The sequence below is a fragment of the Vanessa atalanta genome, chromosome 7 (genome assembly GCF_905147765.1).
Source record: "Vanessa atalanta chromosome 7, ilVanAtal1.2, whole genome shotgun sequence".
Classification (NCBI taxonomy): Eukaryota; Metazoa; Arthropoda; class Insecta; order Lepidoptera; family Nymphalidae; genus Vanessa; species Vanessa atalanta.
The window spans coordinates 8,062,720-8,085,138 of NC_061877.1; the positions used below are offsets into that span (position 1 = coordinate 8,062,720).

General features: G+C 29.9%; 1 protein-coding gene across 3 annotated transcripts in view; it reads left to right on the plus strand.

The window, feature by feature from the left end:
* LOC125065463 overlaps positions 1-22,419 on the plus strand; it is a 157,899-nt gene that overhangs the window by 41,931 nt on the left and 93,549 nt on the right. Inside the window, exons 1-2 of one of the 3 annotated variants that reach the window (XM_047673047.1) lie at positions 6,077-6,118; positions 7,323-7,619. The exons of the other annotated variants lie outside the window; for them this stretch is intronic. The gene's annotated coding sequence lies outside the window, so the exon portion shown is untranslated. Of the gene's footprint in view, positions 1-6,076; positions 6,119-7,322; positions 7,620-22,419 lie in introns of those variants that run through there. 3 annotated transcript variants of the gene reach the window in all.

The following is a 22,419-nucleotide window of genomic DNA, read 5'->3' on the forward strand; positions in this document are numbered from 1 at the left end:
TGGACATACTAAGAACAAATTCTCTTGAATAAGTAATCACAATTATTTAATGTATGTTGCATATCATTTAACTTTAATCTGATTACGAAGTATATTTATCCTTTAAGAAAAACTACATACTACAAGCAATGCTTCTATTTTAAAAGGGAAGTCTTGCAGCTCCTTCCACAATTATTACGCAGATTACACGCACACTTGACCAAATTTCATTCGACTCATCCAAGTCCTCTCACGAAGTTTTCCATCATCACCGAGCGTAAAATGGTACCGAGCGTAAGGATTAGAATCGTCGACTTTCGGTTATATCTCCCGATTACTGTATACTGGGTCATCTTGGCTCGGCAATGAATAATGTAGTTCTATAATCCGCATATATTTTATTTGATTTGTATCCTGCCTTGCACTTTGATAAAAAAACCGAATGACTGTAGGAAACTTGCGGTTAAAACCAGAATATAAAATATATAATAAAAATTGACACAGTTTAAATGTTATGTTTACAATTCAAATTAAATTTAAGTATACATATTTGTCGATTTCAAACCGTCACAATTTTCTCGGAGTTCACAGTTTTTATTTGTCAAGTCGCAGTTTTGCGAAATTTTTAATTATCTGTCCTGACGTTTCGGTAAAATTTATAAACACGATTCCTGATTACACTTTAAGTTTTTTTTTTTAATATAATTTAGAGAAGCGTAGGTTCAAATGGGCCACTTGATGTTAGTGGTGAACCATAATTGCAATTGACATTACGCTGTAAGAAATATTAACCTTTCTTTACTAGCTTATGCGCCACCAACTTTGATAGCTAAGACTCCTTTCGTTTTTAGTTACTGGCTCACTTCAAACTGGAACAAAATATCTGATGATTGGGTAATACCTTTCTAAATGGCCTTGAACAAAACCCTACCATCAAATTAAAATGACTAAAATTGTATGTCTAATTTAGTATAATTTTAAGATAATTTAGCCAGTACAACGCTTGTTATGAATATTTTGTTGTTTCTCTAAAAGGGGACTCACTCAAATTATTTCCTGACGTACTATACATATAATAAAGAAAGATAAACACGTACTTAGCATGTTTATCTTCATTGTCATTCATAATGCCTAATAATCAACTTACAAGTTATTTAAATATTTTCCTCAAATGTCTTAATATATTGAATGCAGATCTTATCTTTTCTTTGTTTTGTATTGCTAGATAATTTATATCTTGTAGATCGATTGGTTAATGATGATACACTTGAGTAACCCTTGAAATCAACGATGATAAGAATTTCTTAGCATGATCCGGGATTTGTAATCAGGACCTCAGGGTCCGTAACATTGCATAAAGGATAGTATATAGCTGCAGAATCCGGTTAAGCTAAACCACCGAGGCAGTCGAATCGAAATCTATTTACTTACTCATGCTTTACATAATCTTCTATGTAACTCTTGAAGTTACATATGTACCACTTCAATTCACTAAAAAACGATTCTACTTACAATTGATTGCAAAGTAATACAAAATAGTTTCTTAGATAAATGTATGATAAATAAATCAAAATAATGAATCGTAAAAAGGTCACTGTTAAACCCAGTTGGCCCATAAAACCCGTGAATTTGGTAAGTCCGAACAAGAATTTCTGTGTTATCACGGGTTTAATTTGTATGTTCCGTCATGTTCCGTAGTAAATGAAAATATTTCGAAGAAACCTGCATGTGTAAGATTCTTACTTATTCGTGTACCTTCTCACCTTGGTAAAAGAAGCGGAGGCCATAATCCAGTAGTAATCAATTACGAGCTATTAGTTTAATTTGACAAAATATAGCCTCTTTTAGGTAGGCTCTTGTTACAATATCGTATGGTGTCTAGAATATATTAAAATACATATGTTGTGAGTTATTTGAATATCTTAGATCGAGACTTTTTTAGTTACATAAACCATTAGCATAGAATTATTCATTATTGCAAATGTTAGGTATTACATAATAATTACTTCACATTTATTTGATTATAAAAGCGTTGGCATTTGGAGACAATCAAGTATATTCAGGTGTACGACCTCAGAGAGTACATCCATCAAAGTCAATCCTATGTATGTCATCACGTGCTTGAAATATGCTTTATGTAGAATAAATATTTATTTAATAATACTTATTTAAAAAAAGGCAAAAATATTGCTGCTAAAAGACAATATTCTGGTTTATTATTAAGATGAATTAAAACTCTATTTAACTATTAATAGTAAATGAATCGGTACTAAACCACCAGTGTTCTGTGTCATTTTCACATTTTGTGGGAATACGTAATTAGTCCCTATTCGTATTACTACTACGGCACTGAAATTGATGACGTCATTTAAATCAATCTATGTCATTTTCATCAGCATGATGGATTTACTTTAAAAAATGTTTCAGTTACATTTATATCATAATAAAATGTATTGAATAAAGAATGAAAATACCGATGCATTTCTTGTAAATGCCAATAACGAGACGAGTGACTTATTACCATGACTATTGTGTCGTGAGACCTAGATTCTACCTAATTTTATTATTATAGATATGATTAGTATAAAGGCATTATACAAATTGTCGAGGGAAGAAATTTTCTTTTTAAATTCGTAGTCTGCATGCAATTTTCTACTAACTACTAACTTCATAATTCACCCTTACAGGCAAATAGTAGACTTTTATTATAAATAGCTAGTTCATTTTTATTAATCAATAGCTGAATCTCTTTGAAAAAAGAATGAATTATGTTTGATATAAAAATGAATGATCCAGTTTATAATCGACAACCCTTTTGTTCCATGAAAATAATACTTAAACTCAAACAGATTTGAATGTTTTAGAAATTAAATGAGTAATGTGAAGTAGTAGTAAAAAAAAAACTGCATGGATTCATAATAATTTAAAAGTAAATATCAGAGTATTACAACACAATAACGGAAAACTTCCAAACATTCAGCAAAGTAAAATAATATTTTATTAATTAATTCGTATAATAACATAGGGTGAAGACGAGAGGGACTTTCTTGAAGAAAGCACAAATGGATGTTCACTACTATTACTAAGACAACTACTTTAAAAAGATAAACTCCGAGTCAAAAAAGAAGTCCTCGTTGTAGAGATCAATGCAAGCTTTTTATCAACAATTTGCAATCCGAAAAAAAAAGATTGCCAATACAAGAAAAACATGCAGGCCCTTTTAAATAATATAAATAAGGTATAAAATAATGTCGTACTGTGACTTCTTCTTTTTAAGGAGGTCATAAAACTATTTCCGTCACCGTCCTTACAATGTGTTTCTTAGCTTTTTTTGTTAGAGACCTTCAGAGTTTTATATAGTAAGCCATCTAAATATTTTTTTCATTATATCTTGTACAAAAATAGATTTATGTTGTTCTGTAATATTTACCAAGGATACAACGGATTTAATGAGGTTTTAATAAACATTTTATCTCGTGTATATAAAGGTACTATATTTTACATGAATATAAATATTCATAACAAACATTTCGAAGTTTCATGACTCTCGAGGAATATTAATTTTATTGACATAAATTTTAAGGAAAAGTCGTACTGTATATCGTGCAAACATTAAAATCACGAGTGAATTTTGCTTGAAAAACCTAATACATATTGATTTCGAACATATGGTATTTCCGCTTCGTTACTATGAGACAATTCTATTACATTAGAACGTTGTATTTATATTTACCCTTTTTTAACTATAATCTTATAACTAATAATAATAATAATAACTAATAATCATTGATAGTCGGGTGAAAATATACGCATTGGTTTTTCTCTTTTTGTAATCAGTAAGTTCACATTTGAACGAAGGAGACAAAGCATTCCAGCTACCTACTATATGACGTCAATACAATGTTTATTAGCAAGGAGTTAATAACATCGATTCGTTTTATTTCTATTATCACTATTCAGTTAATAAACATATAATACTGCTCTATTAAAGAAAAGTTTGTTACTAGCATAGTTATATCCCAACCAACCACCTTATTACAGTCGTATTGATTAAAAACTTTGCAAGTAAATGTATGTAATTTTTAAGATGTTAATAGTTCAATTAGAAATTTGTAATACAAATAATTTTATGTACTCATAAATAACTTTTAACATTTGCACTATTTTCGAAACTTTGCTGATAAAATATAGGAATATAAATGTATTCGTCATAATTTGAAGTTGCAATTTAGTGTTGGAGTGTCTTTTTTATAATTAAACAAAATCACGTTAATGACTCAGCCCTTTGCATTATTTATAAATAATGTAACGTCTGCATTTCTCTTTACGTCCGTCGACTAAATTACTCTCGTCCTATTAAAAGCGAACGAGCGTTGATGTCTGTGACTCAGTTGTTCACCATTAGTCAGAAGGAATACTTCCAAATATACACTTAACTAATACTGGTTAGTGTTGATCTAGACTTATTTACATTAAACACGAAGTATAATAAAATATAAAATTCATCAGCAAAATAATTTACTTAGTTTTCATGTTATATTATTTAATAATAATAATAATATAAGAATTTTCTGTCGCTATTAAAGGTTATTGTAATTTGTATAAAAATGCAATGAATATACGTTGGGTGTCATACTGGTAATATTTACTAAATACAATGCTTAATTTAATTTATTGATTGATACTCAAACAAAACTACATAAATTTGGAAAAGTAACGCCACTGAAGATTTTATTTTCAACATACTCTTAAAAAATCTCATTAAAAGTATTGTACTATATTTTTATACAATCAAAGGGTCTTACTGTTTTTGTGTATCATGGAAAACATAATTGATTACACACTACGCGAGTGGAGTGACAAGGGACCAATTTCTTTTAAAGACTAAGTGAAGTTAATGTCATGTGACAATGATTTGTTTTTATTCATGACAGAGTTAAGTGAGCAAGTATGTGTTATAGTTCCTATATTTGTTCTGTGGTTAGATCTTAAAGACGTGCAAACCTGTTAATAAGGTTTAGTTTTATTTAAACTTCAAACATTCAATAAAATTTTAAGATTAACTTATCACGACTCAGGTTATTTAAAATAAATTGGTGACAAGTAAATAATCAAATAGTTCACGCTTCGCATTCTACGTAGCGTTTAACTTTATGTAGCCTTGTTTTTTTTTTTAATAATATAAGAAAGATGTTAAGATTATCAAGGAGATAAATTTGTAATAAAAATTATATATGATAAAAAAAGATAGATACGTTTTTATTTCAGCAAACGTTTATATATCTCGCAGGATATTCCTTCAAATTCAAATCCTGAAATAAACTAAATATGTAAACAGAAAACAATTCAACAAATATCTTTAAAACTTACGTAATGTAAGTCAATTAAATAAATGATGCGACTTTATTACACCGTTCGGCCATACCTATCAGTCATTTCACTTCGTTAATTCTGTCGAAAACAACTTATTCTATTGTATTCAGATTACTTTTTAATGTAAATATAATTTTTCATCCTTAACGTTGCATTTGAACACGTTCACAAAATATGAGTTTATTTTTTTTAAGTAATTTAAGTAACTACCTAGATGAAAACCTCTTTACTCGTTAAGGAAAAAGCAATACTAGGCTGTGACGAATGAACGTATGTCATTTTTTCCTTAATCAATGAACACGATATGAATATAAAACACAAAATAATTTTCTCGTGCAAAACTTCAATAATACACGCCCTGATCTGTAACCGCGACCTTTCGGTTTGATTAAAGTGCTTTTCGTTGTGCTTACTTGGCACAACGTTTTATTTTTTTATAAGAATTCATTAACGTTTTAATTGAACAAATGAGTAAAAAAGGTAGTTAAGATATTAACCAGAATAATTTGACCCCCAAAATCAAAATGTTATGTTAATAACATAATTATATAAAATCGTTCAGTTCGCTTCCAATATCGCTTGTCAGTAGTCCCCCTATGACATATGACGTTTATTGGACACTAGCCAGATTTTCCGTCACAGCCTTAGACCGGTAAACTTGATCGAAACGAAAATGTAATTAGTGTTGTAAACAATGGTCGAGACGCAAGGCGGCATTCGTGTGACGAACACCGCGCAAACCGCACGCGCGGTCGTACCTACTCAGGTACTAATTTATCGGCAATCGTATACGTTTTGTGTCTTATCGTTTGCTTAACTTTTTACATCGCTCTAGAATGAGACGTAAAATCTATGCAATAGCGAAGAAAGTGATAAAACAAAGCCCTTATCGCGCTCTCAGTATCGGATGCTCTTGACATTGCCTCGCTCGTTCCCGCGAAAAACGTAGCGATATGTCGTGCGTTTCAGTTTTTCGTATTTGAGATTTCCGTGCCGGTGGCTGTAGCTTGTTCGACTTCATAAATATTCATAGAAATTATAATAAATGCGGAAACCACGTTACTTAAAAATATTTTTCTAAGATCATTGTTATGGATATGCTAGTGAAGTGGCGAGTAAGACATAAATAGTGTAAAACGCGACAAAATTACGATTCAATCAGTCCGTCGCATACAGTATATTCGAGCTGGTTCAAGTATGTGAAACTAATGTCGGCTTGAAGCAAAACGAACTTATCCTTGCTCCGCTTATTAAGGATAATATTCCATGATTCATACGACTCTAGAAGTCCATTTTATACATTTTCTATCACATCAAGGAGAGAACGACAATGATTTTCTGCCGGTCACGTGCTGTCGGTGCGTTCGCGGCTCGCTGCATTAGTTATTGATGATGTGAACTTGAAAATAATAAGCCGTTAAGTCATAACGTTTTTACGAGGTATAAATATTCAAAGGCATTCGTAGATTATATGCCACATTCTCAGAATCGATTCTATACAATAAATATCTAATTAGCAAAGAAATTTTAAATTTTAAACTGTTTCGTTAATCGACGTGTCATTCGTTCGAATTCTTTCAATGAATCCATCAAAAATTACTTCTAATTAAGTTAATTTGTCGCTTGACATGGTAAAAAGTTGTGCGATATTAAGAGCAATCATGTGACACCAAATCACGCGGTTGCAAAAGGAAATGATAGCGATTAAAATCGATCACTCACTGTAACTAAATTAATCAACATTCCTTGACGTTTAATTTTTTTTTTTTTTCTATAACTGGTATATTAATTTAATATAAGACAAATCTTCTGGTTTTATTTAATATTTTAATAACAAATTTTCAAAAGTTATTAATTTGAGTGTCATATCGTTGCAGTAAGAGCACCCGTGAAATAAAATAAGAAAAATAAAAAAAAATTAATTAAGAAATATATTTTAAAGTTAAAGTGTTTATTATCTACTTTTTTAGGATATAAATAGAGCAGCTAGTATTTAATCTCGGACGTGCGAATATTCTTAACAGCAGCCAAATTGTCGGAAGAGGAAAATTAAGTTCCGACGTAAAAACTGTTCGGATCGGCGCCGATTAAAAAAGTGTAAATAAAAAAAAAAAACGAACAACGAATTGTAAACAAAGTGGTTGTGATGACAGTGCGCCTGTGAGTTCTGTGATAGTTCAATTAGTGGTAAAGAAAACTGGAGGTCGACACGTATGAGGCGTCAGTTGCCGTTCAGCTGACAACAGATGTTATTCCTGTTGACACCGGTAAGTTCATGTTAACTGCTCCCGTATTTTTCGTGATGTAAACAGAGTTGAATAGAACCATTACATATCGTATCGTAAGAGCTACTAAGATGTTTTTCTGTGTTAAGCTCTGTTATCGATGCCAAAACCATTAGTGGTTGCGGATAGCTTACTAGAAAGCATTTCTAAAGAGAGTTCGAGGCACTCGTCTGGCGGTAAATTTCTGTAAAATTAAAATTAGCTATAGATTTTTGTTTATTCGATTAATCTTATATTATTTATCGAGGAATACTCGACATATTTCAGGATACTGTTGTCATACCTTCGACGATATGACTTAACGAAAGTAATTATATAATAAAATTAGTTTATTGATCCTCTACGATATGACCTTTTATTAATATCATAATTTAAAAAAAAATAACTTTTTCAATTTGCGTTCTAAATTCAAACCTATTATTTAAGGCTATTAATTAAAGCACTCGTAAAAATCGTGATATCTTAAGATCATTTAAATTACAGCATAAAATGAATGAAACATTTATTTTACGTCTTTTATCGTACTAATTTCTTAGCTATTGCAAGAAAACTTTGCAAAGAAAATCATACAATTGATCTTAAGATAGTAGAATTAACAATCCCTATAGAAATTGTGTGATTCAGATTAGCCCTCATTTAAATTATAATGAAACTCATTATAGGATTGTCGCAAGCATTTACTTTAATAGAATAATATTGTATCTACAACGAGCACATTTAAACAAATCGTCAGGTTGTAGCCTAATAATAGATATAGTTCAGTCATCATACTTTGTTAATTACTTGGTAACGAAGACAAGTATGCGGAAAATAAGTCATGTAATCGTATTAACTTACACGTTCAATATTATAATGGTCTGTTTCTCTAAAGATTATATTTTGAATTCAATTCAATTCTTAGTTTAATGGCTCATTACCTATATTTTGAATAATGTCTATTAAAACTGACTGTGACATCAAAAACGTTACGGTCACGACGTCCACCCTCAAATTAACTAACAAAACAGACAAAGACAGATGTAAGCTCTGATCTCTCACTTCCATGATCTAATGGGAGTAATAATCATAAACGTCAACCAACTAAACAGTGTGAAACAGGTGTTAGTCAATGAGACTTATCTTAAGAAATAAGCACAGCTGATTATTCAATAAAAAATGGTTTTTCAGTTAGTCATTTCCTTTATAACTCTCTTTTTCACTTCAATGATGTATTGGTAATGAACGTCATTAGAAGCGCTACGCATCCTTGTTACCATCAAGTATTGCGAGGTTGAACATAACTGAAATAACGAGTCCATTCAAGCTCTGATGATATGTATTATGAAGCTACCGTTAGAATACGAATGCATTTCATGGCAGTTTTTATTAAATATATATTTGACATAAATAATCAATGTAATTTATTAAATATTTGCTGTTAAATTAATGTTAAATATATGTAATTATTAAAAAAAATAACAAAATTAAGATTTTTTATAATTTTGAAGAAGAAGAAAGGTTTAGGGTTAAGTTTATTTCACTACACTGTTGCTAGTTTCAGGATATTTATTTCACCAAAGACCACGAGGTTTTTTTTTTTATTTTATTATGGCATTGTTTGGCGGACGAGCATATGAGCCACCTGATGGTAAGTGGTCACCACCGCCCATAGACAAAGGCGCTGTAAGAAATATTAACCATTCCTTACATCACCTATGCGCCACCAACCTTGGGAACTAAGATGTTATGTCCCTTGTGTCTGTGATTACACGGGCTCACTCACCCTTCTAACCGGAACACGACAATACAGTGTACTGTTATTTGGCGGTAGAATATCTGATGAGTGGGTGGTACCTACCCAGACGGGCTTGCACAAAGCCCTACCACCAAGTAGCCCTACCACCAAGTGGTTTATTTTAAAATATTTTTTTTGAAATTAAACAGTTTAAAAAAACTCAACTCACTCGACGCGTAAATAGCGTTATTTTCAATAGAATAATTTGCGTATTAAATATCTGATATAAAAATATTAAATAAGAGACATTTATTGTTACATGCTTTAGATAAGATCCATTGCTATAAAACATTCCACTATCCCTATTCTAGTAAATAATTTTTGTTTTATCTGAACAGTGAACCAAATATATATATATAAAAAAAAAAACGATTGTTTTGTAAAGAGGTTCTCAACACCAAGTACAAAGGAAAGTAGTCAATTGCATCTTCATATGAGTGCGTACGTGATAGAACATGTTTATACTCCATGTTTTATTGTCTCGTGTTCGCTATCAAGTCCTTATAATTGAGTCTAATATAATAACATTTTATTAAAATTGTTTTAATATTAAAATCATCAATGATATACATTTCTACATACGTTAAATAGTAAACTTGTTAAATAATGAATTTTATGATTATGCCCGCGAAGCACAATTTTCGCTTTTTTTATGACATACCGGTTTTCGCTCGTGTGTTGTAGAAGGCGGTCGTTGGTTTGAGGTATGAAATTCTATGTATTGTATCCTTCCATTGGATTTGAGCTTGCTTAATATCAAATTTAATCAAATTTCGTCTAGTGATAACGTAACAGACAGACGGACAGATATAATTGATTTCGCATTTATAATATTACTATTGATAGTTAGGCAAACTGATAAATACTACCCAATTGCAAGATGATCACCATTGCCCATAGACTGTACTTTAAGAAAGATTAATAACTTCTCATATAACCAATTTGTCACCTCACCGACCTAGGGAACTAAGATGTTACGTTCCTTGTGACTGTTCACTTACCCTTCATAACAATACTAAGTATTGATGTATGGCGGAAAATATGATGAGTGGTACCCACTTAAAGCTAGAGAGCTTGAAACACTGTTCCAACAAAAGTATTGAAAAATATTGTCGCATGTGTCGTGTATCAACTTGCACTAATTATGCTATTGGAAGGGAGGTCGTTGCCTACCTTCACATTCTGTGAATACATGCTTCTTTCTCTCGTGCATTACTGTAATTTTAGACCTTGAATGCCATTCATAGGCAAAATTCATTCGTTCAACATATTCATTATTTCTTTTTTATTAATATCGTAAACATTACACACATTGTTTTCAAATATATATAGTTATAAAAATGAATTAGAATGAGTCTACTGTTTAGTAAGGCAAAGATCGCAAAAAAAAAATTAAATAATTTATTGGTCTTTATTTAAATAAAATTATTAATTAGGTAATAAAATAATACCTACTAAGAAACGTCTCGTTCATCAACGCAATATGTAGTTTATTTTTTGTTTTCTACGTATTCTTTAAAAAAAATATTCCTTACGTAAACAAATTATTATTAATAGCGTATACACGTACGTAGGTAATTATAATCGTAAACGGCATTTACCTAATCAATAAGAATTATTTAACGTGTGTATTGAACTATGCGATAACGCAATTTTTCACATATTCAACATATTTCTACCTTAATTGTAAAACTACAATGACGATCTTAGATTTACCTAATTCGTTACAGATGAAAGAGGCTTTAGCTATAAACAGCGCTTGACTTCTCTAGCCTTGTACGAATTAAATGTTTACGATCGCAATCGAGAGCGACGCAGTGACCTTGTCAATACAGCCGAGAGAAGATAATGCCGGATGAAATAATACAGAGAGTACGTTATCACTCGTCACAGTGGAAGTAGTTGAGTGATTTGAGAAGAGTTTGACCCGAAACCTGGTATAGTGTATTAAATGCAACCCCAATTTTTCGATTTATACTCGAGTTTACGGTTATTAATATATTAAATTTATTTACGTCTATTTTTTATCGGATAATGATATGCGAATCGTAAAATAAATCGATTAAAACGCTTCCCTCTTACTACTTTCATTATATATGTATACGGTGATATTTTATATTACATTACATTAACAGCCTTAAATTTTCACTGCTGGGCCTTAGCCCTCCTTTCCCTTTGGGAAGAAGTTTTGGAGCATATTCCACCACGCTGCTTCAATGCGGGTTGGTGGAATACACATGTGGCAGAATTTCGTTGAAATTAGACACATGCAGGTTTCTTCCTTCACCGCCGAGCACGGGATGAATTATAAACACAAATTAAGCACATGAAAATTCAGTGATGCTTGCCTGGGCTTGAACCCGAAATCATCGGTTACGACGCACGCGTTTGAACCACTGGGCCATCTCAGTGATATTTCAAATTTAGAATTTTGTTAATTGTATTAGGTCATATCTACTAACTTTCATTTGGGTTATCTAAAGTTGCAACCGAAATTATATTTTCATCATTGGGTAGTTTATTAAGATATAGAAAAAATAGTTGTTATCACCTTGTTCTATTTTCACGTCCTAAAAACAATAGGTTAAGTGATGGCACCACCCGCAGTCCCATTTAACGCACAGCCTTGACTTTATGCGTCATAGCCTATCCCGTTTCACCAAAAACCTTAAAGATTGCGAATAATTTATTTAAGAATATTAAGAATAATGGTTCATTAGAAATACTGAACGTATAATGTTATATTGTATTGACTATAGGTATGTAACTTTGACTTCCGTTACACGATTTAGAATTATAAATACATTACAACTGCGTGATCAGAATCAGATGGAATTAAGATATAATTACTATTTTTGCACCACAAAGCAAAATATAACTATTATATCTTTGAAATTTAAGAGTAGGATCTAGGCCGTTGATTATGCTTGATTTGATTTTACAGGTAAAGATACTGCCCGAGTCGCATATAATTTATGCCGACTTTGTATGTGGAAGATTAACATATGTTTTTTTAGGAGTCTTAAAATTAATTATAAGCAAATTATTACATATCTTTATTAAGTATTCGTATTCGTGAAGTTTTTATCATGTACTGTAATATTACAGTAAATTTTATAACATATTTAAAACACGTCATTCTTATTAAAGTCATTATTTAAATTTAATTGAATTGGTCGACTTTAATATATGAAGACGAATACATTTTATTAATCATTGATTCATACGGAAATAATTTGCTTGTGCGTATTTTTTTGCACGCCGATTGATCGATTGCTTAAATTAGAATAAAGGCTTGCAAACTATTTTATTATTAAAATGATTTAAGAGACTGCTACTTTATACATGTGATCAAGTTTTTTTTTATTCTTCGTATCAAATGTTTTTATCATTATATTAATACATATTTCAGAAGTTTGTTACTTAGTAGGTATATTATATAAAAAATGTTTGTTTTTTTTTATCTTTTAAATAAAATTTGCAAATGCGAATCCAAAAAAACTTAGCCTCACAGCTTTTCAGTCGATTTAAAACGAAGACGTTTTTCATTTATATATTCGCCTTTTTTATGAATATTGTACCTTAACAACCTCGCCAATTTCTTGTATTAGATCGAATATTTACTTACTTCTTTTTTTTTCTCGACCGGCTTCTCGCAAATTGTGAATATTTTTAAATTATTTAAATTCGAGTGCTCGTTAGAATCATTATCTCGACTCTAAAGTCTAAACCAATGTTATGAATAGACTTAAAACTACGCTATATGTTTTTTTTTTCTTAAGCAGTCTTAATATTTAAATAAATTTCCCATTGACTTTGCCTACACATTATTCATATGTACACAAAGTTGTATTTAAATGTATATTTTTACCAATTATTTGAATATCACTCTATTGTTTTATTTGAATGACTAAAATCAACGTAACCCAAATTTGCCAAAAACAGGTTGATAAGTTTGTCAAAAAAACTAAGAATAAAACATTCCACATCTAAAAAATATTTGACATCAATGAGGGATCGGACTTAATCTACATATGGGTCATTTACAAAGACGTTATCGCAAATACATTCATGTCTAAATTCAAATCAACTATGTAGGCTGTATTAGAGCTCTTCGCCCGTTTATTACTTTTTTCATATCTTGAGTTGTCTACACACACCCTATTTGTGATATTAACGTTTGCGAATTTACTCAAGTCAACCAGTCGTGATGGATTACAAACTGTTTGTAATCTCAGAACTGACACTAAGGAAATTTCCACTTAGTGTTATCGCTTATGTACTGTCTTCCGCGTTATTTTAGTCTTGTTAAAATAATTTCGGCTTTCCTTCCTAGACTTTGTCTCGACTAAGCTAACTAAGCAATTACTTCCTCAATCAAACTGTTTTATCAGTAATTTAACACTTAATAGTTTTATAATATTTAATGTTTATTTTTATGTTATATTGCATTAAAATTGTCAACCAATCAAATGTCTGTGCGTCATTTATCAAATTTAAAAGATATTTATATTTACTTTTATAGTTACAGAATTATTCTAAAAATATTGTTTTCTCATGAATCAGTTTTTTTATGCGTGTAGTAAAGAATAATTCGTTGATTGTTATAATTCGATACGTGACTAGCATGAGAAGCACACGACAAGGTCCCATATCGTGATTGCGGTCCGTTTTGTTCGATTTCTACCTTTAATATCATCTTTAACAAGCAATATAATCGTGTGTTTATTTGTCAAGCCAGTTACGGCCCATGCCTGTGAGGATAAACAGGAAGGTTTCTATTGAACGAACCATTTATTTGTTGAACTTGAACCAGCAGTTATGAATCATGCGGCAGGTGTAAAGGTCATACGTCTCTAGTACATGACAGATTACATTCAATGTTTTATACATATCTATTGTAAACATATATTTGATTCAATAATTTAGTAACCTGAAATGCTTTAAAAAGATAAATTTATAGTAACACTACAAATGTTATTATAAATTTATATTAAAACGATTATAATGTTTTCAACAATAGTCTTTAAATATGGTTTAATATATTTTTTTTATTATAATTATTTAACATCTTAATTGTCATTAATTATAACTATATAAATGTTCATTTTTGCCAAAGCTTAAAAAACTCAATTTAAGCCAAATACAGATGATAGTAGTTGAGTCCGCAGTGTATTGTATCGCAATGCAAAAACGTCAATTTGTTTTTTAATGATAAAGATAGATTATATAACAAACAGCACAACAATCGTATACAAAATATATATAGAAATATAGTAGCGCTCGTGCATTTGTTATAAATCGTGTAACTTCCGACACCGATTGAAGTCATATTCACACAAAAGATTTATATGTTGGGATGATGATTCATAGCTATGTCAAGATCTGATAGGTGGCGCTAAATTGTCTCTGTTTGGTGCAAAGTCCAAATGAAACAGAAAATCCAGAATAGGAACCTTTTTATGTTGGAACTTTTTAGTTACTTTATCATATTCACAATATTTATTAGTGTAGTTTCAAAAAAGGAAATCACAAAATCTGAATCCATTATTTGGCGCTGTGGAGTAGTTATATAATATATTACAATATATTTATTTAAGTTTTATATTTAGTATGCTATATAGATAAATTATTTTCAGACGTACAATGTACATTTACTATAATCAGTCTCGACATATAACAATATTTATTATTGTATCACGCGACCGATTTGCAAATGTTTTAGGCAACTTGCGTACACAATGTATAATAAATAATTTTCTGAAGAGGACACTGGGCATTTAAGACCTGTTTTTTGACCTAAATAATTTTATTATAATAAAATTATTTAGAATTGAAAATACGATTCCGAACGTGATATTTGTGTCATTATATTCGTTATGTCGTTTGAAGACCAACTGAACATAACCTAGGCGTTATCTATTACATATAAAATTCCCTTTACCCTCCTACTTAGCGACAATAACATAATTTATAACGATCTAACTAACATCTTTCGCCAGTTTTCTAGCCAGTTCGCATAACAAGGCTTTCATTGTACAAAAAAATCTATATGACATATACATACATACATCTACGATATGGAAGTGGAATTTTGATACATAATATGAACCCCTATCAAATTAATACTTTGTAAAAATGTTCTGTATAATAAATAAACGATAAATAGATGATTAAAATTTTGACTAAAATCTGGGTAGCAACATTTCCTCGTCCTCCATTAAAACCTGCGCTTACAGTTGTAAAGTCAAATATGTTTTTCATTGTGATGAGATTTGCTCATGAAACGGCTAAACAGAGGATCCGGTCGCATGGAACTAATTAGAAGGTCAATGCCCAGCTGAGTTTGTCGTTATTAAATATGATTTATCATCATTTTCATAAAATTCAAAATCAAGCAAACGAAAGTTTGATATTGAATTGAATTTGTTTACGTCAATTTGAAACATGAAACACCATATTCAAAACCACGACTTAGTATGATTAATGTGTTATACACAGTAGAATTTATAAATTCTAAATAACTTTTTTCATATACGTAAATTGCAGTACAGTTCCTGGCTAAAATGATGGAATTAAAAATATATGTCGTATGCTTCTCATTATTATTAAGTTAATAACATATAACGGAGTTGAATGAAACAACAAAGTAACGATGAATTTCATAAATAAACGTCTTTAGAAACTTACGACGCAAAGGTATCTTCTAATTATTCTCTTAAAACGCAAAACTATCTTATCAAAAAATGCAGTAATGAATATACAAAAAAGTAATATATTGTGCACATAGGGGTATTATTGTATTCCAATGAGAAAATTATGCATTAAGGATGATGATACGTACGAAATTATTGCGAATACTCCATATGATCGGTATTATCATTTTTAAAGTCCAGATTCAAATTGTTTTGTTAATACATAGAACACCTCAACCTTGGTTCGAAGCAATACATCAAAAACCACTCTTAAAATCATTCACAGTGTTTACATAGATAACAATGTTTGCTATAACGTAGTTGTTTTTCAGTGATTCATGTGCAATGATAAGGTAGTAATTAAAAATGTCGGTTGAGAAATCAGTAAATACGTGTTTAAGTTGTGATTGGTATATTATGTATTTTTATGTTATTTAGTAAAATGTCGCGAACATATCTATTCAGATTAAATTCTTGAAGGACTTCAATATAAAACAGTTTAGCAATACTGTTTGTTGTATGAGATAATCGCTGTTATTATTTAAGTGATAGCAAAATTCTATGTTACAAGCTAATAGAAGCGAAATTGAAACATTTATAACGGTAAAATAACGCTATTCCTAATTACATTCATTAGTTATAACCATGAGAATAAAAAGAAAATAAATTAAAAAATCCAGTATAGGAACTTTTTTATGTGGAAACTTTTTAGTCAGTTTCTATATATCGTACTTATAACGCCATTTATAGATATTTTATTTAAAAGTAAAGTAAATTAACAGCCTGTTTACGCCCCACTGCTGGGCTAAGGCTTCCTCTCCCTTTGGCCGCTGTTTCAGTGCGGGTGGGGGTATATAAGTATCTTTAAGGGAGAATTTTATTTAGCAACATGCAGGTTTCCTCAAGATTTTCTCCTTCAGCGCCGAGCACGAAAGTTTGAACCCGCAATAATACGTTAAAATGCGCGCGTTCTAACCTTTAGGCCATCTCGGGCTAAAGGTTAACGTTGTAAATTATTGTACATATATATATATGTACAATAATTTACAACGTTCATTCTAAATTGTCGGTTCTTATTAGGAATATATCTTTTTTAGTCCAGGACTGCTTTTTAATTAAAATTTAATGCTAATTTGATATAAAAATAACTTTTTATTAAAAAATCGTTATAAAAAATTCCTACACAGAATAACGTTCGGTTTTTTTTTAAACTTGCGTGAGATCTTGTTAATACGTTTTTAATTAATATAAGATAATGTTATGCAACTTTATAAGTGATATACATGTCTTACAACAAAACCTAAAGCCTTTTCCTACTGCTGGACTGACGCCTTGGAAGACAACAACGACATGGAAGACAAAGACAAGCTCATGGAAGACGTTCTAAGCTCTGGTTTAGAGGCTTCCATGAGCTTGTTGCAATGCGATTAGACGGATTCTAGATCTTTCCCATGTTTTTTTTTTATATCGCAGTACTTAACGAATTATACACACGTATTACGCACATAAAAACATAACGATGTCGCTAGGCTTGAATCAACAATTTTCGTTTAAGATTCACGTGTTCTAGCCACCGGGACATCTTTGATTATACCGGATGGAATGCGTATACGACCTATTCACTTGTAAGCTTTGTTATTGAACTACGAAATTTGGACGAGCAACCAGACCTTGTATTCGGTTAGCAGAAATGGTCTCTTGACATCGTTGGCTTTGACGTCAACACTAAACAATGAAAGTAAAACGTTTTTAAAATATTAATTTAATATCATTCGTTTTGGCAAGTTGCCTCTGAATTAAAAAGTTAGTTAAACGCATAATATTTAAATTGTTAAGTTGAATAATTACTTAGTTGCATTTCGTTTTGAATTCCATACAAAAAAAAAAACAAAAACGTCACAATGAGAGGATACTTTATTTTTATTAATTTCAAATACAATATAGAATACTTATAAATATAAATATACCTATTACTATTTTTTTTATATGTAAGAATCATTTTACAAGTACACGAAGGTACACGGTAGCATGAATTAGAATCGACTACGACAAATAATAATTATTTGAGTACCTACTACTGATATACACATAAAGGCCCTACGTGGGGTGTCAAATTAAACATGAAGCTTAAACGTCTGATAGTTTTAAGGGAGAGGGTCTTGAAATGTATACAGATAAAATATGAAATTTTTCTAAGCCGTCATAAATGATTAAGTCCGCTTTAAAAATTTTCATACCTAGAAGTAATTTTATTTTAAAGTAATGATTTGATTTTTTTACATGTTTTCAGGTATTATTAGCCATACAAAATTTCCATAATATTTTTTATTATTCGAAATTCATGCAAATAAGGCACAAACATTTTTAGTCCGGTTTGGTAATTACCGAAACGTCATGTAAAAGTTTTAAGTCAAAGCGTAACTGACATCTGATTTTGTTAAGAAGATATAATTTACATATTTTTTATAGAGTTCTTAATATTGAGAGCTATGCATTTTTAATTTCTCTCAAAAGAAAATATTACATGAGTTTTTTTGTCGCTTGCCTTTATTCCATTTATTGGGGATGACGCAATATGAAAACTGCATAAAAAAGGATTAGGCAGAATTGTGGGCTATTTTACATGTTTCCCCCACATGAAGTATGGCAATATATAAAACCAGCGGTACCCACTTCATCTTTTCAGGGCACGCTTGCGCACGCGCCGTGCCGCCGTGACGCTCCGAACTAGTTGTCTGCCCAACACGAACCCTTATATAATACCAAGCCTCCAAGTGGGTGTTGACTTGCTTATGCGCTCAACTACATAGAATAATCACTGTTTAACTTGCCTGTTACAAGAATCACGATATAAGATTCTTATTATAGTCAACTGAAACCGAATTTACTACGTATACTACGTAAGCAATAAATAAATAAAATCATGAATTTTAAATTGAAACGAAACATCACGGTTGCGATAATCGACCAATGCATTATAAGGAATAGGAATAAACGGATTTTGAAACATACAAAGCAAATAACAGTACTTATATTATACATTATAGCTAAATGGTTCAATCAATGTTCAATACATGATAAATAGAACTCACGTCTGTCGTATTTGACATGAAACGATTAGTTATTGTTGTCTATACATATGTATAGCGATTAAAGTGGAATTGTTCGGAAAAACAAAACATTATTTCTTAAATAAACAAAAACAGGCGGTTTATAGATTTATTAATTCACTTAGATTGAATATTAAAAATATAAAATTTACATAACAAGTATCTAAACATATATTAAAGACTGAAGCAATAAAAGGATAGTAAGCATGCTCGAAAAAATGTTATTTTTAGTTTATTAATTATTTTGAATTAATTAGAAAGAGGTCATAATACTACACCGAACACGTTTTATTTTTTCATCGACAGTTATCGTTCTATGACTTGGTAGGAGTTTAATTAACTCGTTACAGAGCGAATATGCTTTAATTAATGAAGTATGACTTTGTCTTATAAATAAATTAAATAACCTGAACGTGAAAAGTTTAAAAGACGTGTATAATATTAAAACAAGCTACATTGTATCTACTTACTTTATTTACTTCGTCTGAATTCGTTCGAACACGCCTTGATATTTAGATGCTATTCTATTAAAGACATTTCTGATACATTATATTTAAATTAATTAAGAATATTATTACTTCATTTATAATTAATTAACGTACGTTTTATGTATCTTATCTTTAAGTTTTATGTTTTTAATTAATGTGTTTGTATGATTTTGTTACCAGGCATTATTAATTTAAGTTTAGTTTATCTTATATATAATTGTTTCAACCTCTGTCTTTCGATACAAAAACTTTAAATTATTTATGTAATAACTAGTTCCTGCCCGCCGCATTGTCTGCATAAGAGCTTTAGGTATCCTATGTGATATTCTACAGAAAATACCCCTGAGATCATATATGCATTTAATAATGATCGAAGATATAAATAAATTCTCTCTTTAGTAGTTTATTATAGTATTAATACAAAAAATTCTGCATGCTCTCTAGTAGAGTGTATTGACTTAATACGTAGTTACATACTTAGTTTAAAAGCTGTTAACATTGACCTTTCTAGCATGTGGCGAGCGCCGTTACTACTACGTTATTAATCACGAAACGAATTTATCGTTACCAACTATTCGGTTAAATGTCTCTGAGATATTTTTTTTAAGATAGCTTTTCGACTATCGTTGTGATTTGTAATCGGTGAAACGAAAATGTGTTGACAAACGAAAATAAAAATAATTTAATTATTAAGTTTCACTTCGACCGTAAGTGAAATGCACATATACATACTTTTTGTTATATTTATTTTTAAATATATGAGATAGTAAAAAATCAAATATAATTAGTAATACTTGATAAATTACATAAAATTTTTACATTAAGAGGACTACAAGAGCTAAGTGCCCTTGAGAATCGCACGCACACACTTACAAAATCGACAAAAACGGCAAGCCCGTGTACTAAGGGTTAAGCGAGGTGACGAGATTACGCCCAAATATTCTAATAGATGGCGCCAAACCGAGCGACGTAAGATCAATCATAAATCTCATAAAAAATAGATAGGACAACAGAATTATTTTTATTTCTTTCGATGTTAGTTAACAAATGATTATAAAATAAAACTGATTCAATTAAGCTTACAATATTTTTATTTATATTTTGTATACAATAAAATAGACAGTTAGTTTTAACCTTTTTTTTTCTATTATTTATATTATTATACCACAATTAGTTCTTATACTAAATATTGAAACATACCAATTTTTAACATTTTATAAAAGTTTAATGATCTATTTATATAATAAAATCGTAAGTGTTCGAAATCTGTAGTGTAGTGACCGTGGGGTAACATATAGCGTAGTATTTGTTCGTTTTATTAATATTGGTTCATAAAGAAAAAATATATATTCAATTTAAAAAAAAAAACTAAATATTTACTAGAAAAAAATGTTGTCAATTCGATTTGGTTGAATCATTGATGAATCAAAGGTTAATCATAAATCTCATAAAAATAGATAGGATATTAGAATTATTTGTATTACTTTTGACTGTTATTCGAAAATGATTAAAAAATAAAACTGATTTAATTAAACTTAAAATATTTTTATTTATATTTAGTACTACAAAAAAAAAACATTTAGTGTTATTTTTTTTTATTTTTTTTATTTAATTTCACTTGTATGTATTAATGTTATTACATATGTCCTGGAATCTTGGAATAAATATTACACCCACTTTCAGCTGAAAGTTGGCACACATATTTAATCTCGATGACAATGCACGATTCATGAATTGCTGCTATATTCAATCCAATATGGCGGACGTTACAAAAAAATTTAAATTTATGAATTACGTACAAATGACACTTCTAAATATTCTAGTTCTCTGGTTCACAACAATTACATTTTTTTGTTACGACTTTACTTTTTTTTATTATTATTAAAATTAGTTCATTCATAACTTTAATTCTTATTATAAACAATCGATAAAATTAACTTCTTACGCAATATAAATAGCTTCCGTGTTATTGTTTTCGACTTTCTTTATTCTGTAAAAAATAAATATATGTTAGTAATTACATTTTTATTAATTATAAAATTATGTATTTAAAAAATATGTATCTTAATATGTCATAGTAGTTATAATGAAAAAAAAAATGCTTCGAGTTCATGGGGATCGAATGTAGTCACTTGATCCCCATGAAAGTCTATTGATGTTTTCCTTCCTTTGACCAAATACTCTATCGTAATTATTAAGAATGGCTCGAAAAATCTGATTATATGCGAACTGATTGCACATTTTTCTAATAGATGTTTTCAATATTCATAATTTATAAAAAAAAAAATATGTTTACTAATTAAATACTCTTACCTTTTAATATCGTTCATATGTATTTTCGGCGCTTGATTTATATAAACGTTTTTTAGTTTTCCTCACGCGATTCACTTTATTTCCCATATTTACACAATTAAAATTTATAACAAATAATATAATAAAAAAACAAATGCCTAATTACTACTACACTATTTTAACTTAATATATTTATTTACAAGAAAGAATAAAATTTATTATAAGAAAACATGAAACAATGAATTTACAATTAAAATTACAAAAAAATATCTCGTAACGTAATGAATGATGCGGCGATAAGATTGACACGTCTGTATAGCATCAGGCCTCGGCCGGCATTGTCTGTACACGGCGTTTACGCACACATGCGTACGCATTTTGTTCGAAAATAAGAATATCGGATTTTAAAAAAATCTATTGATT